The sequence below is a fragment of the Oryctolagus cuniculus genome, chromosome 5, assembly GCF_964237555.1.
Source record: "Oryctolagus cuniculus chromosome 5, mOryCun1.1, whole genome shotgun sequence".
NCBI lineage: Eukaryota > Metazoa > Chordata > Mammalia > Lagomorpha > Leporidae > Oryctolagus > Oryctolagus cuniculus.
In genome coordinates, this window is record NC_091436.1 from 126,638,148 (window position 1) to 126,640,778 (window position 2,631).

General features: G+C 49.8%; 1 pseudogene; it reads left to right on the forward strand.

Annotated features, from left to right (window-relative positions):
* Positions 1 to 1,624: 1,624 nt before the first annotated feature.
* Positions 1,625 to 2,289, forward strand: LOC100355704 (ras-related protein Rab-22A pseudogene; annotated as a pseudogene).
* The last annotated feature ends 342 nt before the right edge of the window (positions 2,290 to 2,631 follow it).

Sequence of the window (2,631 nt, forward strand, 5' to 3'; positions counted from 1 at the left end):
CCGCCCATCCGCTCTGCGCGCGTGCGCACCGCGCTCCGTGTAGGCTGGTGTCTGTACGCAGGCGCGCCCGCAGGCAGACGTGTGTGTTTCGGAACGCTGCTGTCACCTGCGAGAATCCCGGGATCCTCCTTTCTTGCTATAGTGCAACGTCATTCATACCCTCTCACTGGCTCCCGTCTAGCTAGCTGTTTACCGACTGGCATATGCATCGCACTCTCGTAAAACTTAGAGGGCTGGGAAGCCAAACCTGCCTGCTACACGGACACTTCGAACCATTTCCTTCCTTCTTGTAAGGCTAAACCCCAGTTGCTGTGTCAGTACGACGGGAGCAGTAATGCCAATACTGAGTACTGTTGAGAGAGTTGAACAACTAAGTGTGACCAGGACAAGGGCCGTACTTACAGTACTCTTCCAAAATACTAATCTTTCGGAGAACTAGTGCAAAGAACAGAAGCTTGATAGATGGACCGGGTTCGAACCCCGATACCATCAACCCTTCGCGGGATGTCGGGTGGGTTACACCTGCACCCGAGTTTTATTATCTATGTGCAGGCATGCTGTAGGTATCTACTTCATGCGAGTGCGTCAGCACCAAGGTAGCTGAATGACTACGGTTATTCCATTTAATCACAATAAGAAGCTTGGTATCTCTCAGTGTCAGAATTTAACTTTCCGGCCGGCGCCGCGGCTCACTAGGCTAATCCTCCGCCTAGCGGCGCCGGCACACCGGGTTCTAGTCCCAATCCGGGCGCCGGATTCTGTCCCGGTTGCCCCTCTTCCAGGCCAGCTCTCTGCTGTGGCCAGGGAGTGCAGTGGAGGATGGCCCAAGTGCTTGGGCCCTGCACCCCATGGGAGACCAGGAAAAGCACCTGGCTCCTGGCTCCTGCCATCGGATCAGCGCGGTGCGCCAGCCGCGGCGGCCATTGGAGGGTGAACCAACGGCAAAAGGAAGACCTTTCTCTCTGTCTCTCTCTCTCACTGTCCACTCTGCCTGTCAAAAAAAAAAAAAAGAATTTAACTCTCCTATCTTTTTAAACAAACTTTTTGTTTTTAAAGATTTATGTATTTACTTGAAAGGCAGAGAGTTAAAGAGAGAGAGAGAGAGAGAGAGAGAGAGAGAGAGAAGTTGGTCTTCCATCTGCTGGTTCACTCCCCAAATGGCCTCCATGGCCGGAGCTGCACCATTCCGAAGCCAGGAGCCAGGAGCTTCTTCTGGGTCTCCCACCCGGGTGCAGACTTGGGCCATCTTCCACTGCTTTCCCAGGCCATAGCAGAGAGCTGGATCGGAAGTGGATGCTGACACCGCAGGTGGCAGCTTTGCTTGCTACACCACAGTGCCAGCACCTAATTGTCCTATTTTTGAAAATCAAGAGGCATAGGGAACCTTTCATAATTTTTAATAATTCATGGGTCATGTAGGCAGTGATCATGAATGGCTGCTAACAAAAAGAGCCCCTACCAGACACTGTGCCCAAAAAATCCAACCTGAATCTGATCAAGCCACCAGATGTAATTATTTAATTACAAGAAATATTGGGCTGTGTGGGGACGGTGCTGGGGATGCTCTCGCTGGGTCCCACCTCTCCTTCCCCAACTTAGGGTGGTGGCCCGTGGGTCCCGGGCCATGGCGCTGCAGGAGCTCAAAGTGGGTGTGCTAGGGGATCTGGGTGTAGGTGAAACAAGTGGCCTATGGCGGTTTGTGGAATACAGTTCTGATCCTAATGTTAACCCAGCAGTAGGGCATCTTTTATGAGCTACACAGTCCAAAATGAGCTCCATAAATTCTCATAGCACGAAAAGAAGGATTCAGTGCCTTAGCCCCAACATACTGTCACAGGTTGGCCGATGACATCACGAAGAAGAAACATTTTCTACATGAAAGAAGTGGGGAGTTAGAGAGCTTTGACAGCTTGGGCCACCTGCTAGCCTAATTGCCATTGCAGGAATAAGTGTGATCTTATCAATGTGAGAGAAGCCACGGGGAGAGATGCTAAGGACTATACTGGCTCCATTCATGCGATTTTTGTAGAGACCAGTGCAGAAAACACAATAAACATACATGAACTGTTTATAGAAATTAGCGGAAGACTTCCCTCCCACGTCGCCAAACTGCCGTCTGATGGTGATAGCTTCAGACTCCTAAGGCAGCCTTCAGAGCCGAGGCAAAACTGCTGCTGGCCAGGCCTCCGCCGAGTTAGGTGGTCCTGGAAGTTAGCGGGAGGGCTGGGGTTCCCGCCACCCGTTTTCCCCTGGCTGCTCTTGATTTCGTGTAAAAAGTATTCTCCTTGAGGACTACAGCAATGGTATTTCCGTCTGTGCACTTCGGTTCTGTAAAGGATCTCTGGTGTGCGAAGGGAATACGGCGTTGGCTTTTGACTTTGCTGAAAAGGAACGTGTGATTATATGGGTGTAGGATTATGTTGTCGAGTAGTTTTGTAATCAAGATTTTATGTAACACTTATAAAGGGAAAATTAGCGCTTTCATGATTCTTGAGGGAAAAATAAATGTGGTGAAGAATGTAATTGCTTTGGGTTTCCCACTACCACTGTTAGAAGGTGTTCTATTTTTTGAAATGTGGTAGGATATGGTAAGTGGAGGGATGGTGATTATTATTTGAAACTAAATTCGGT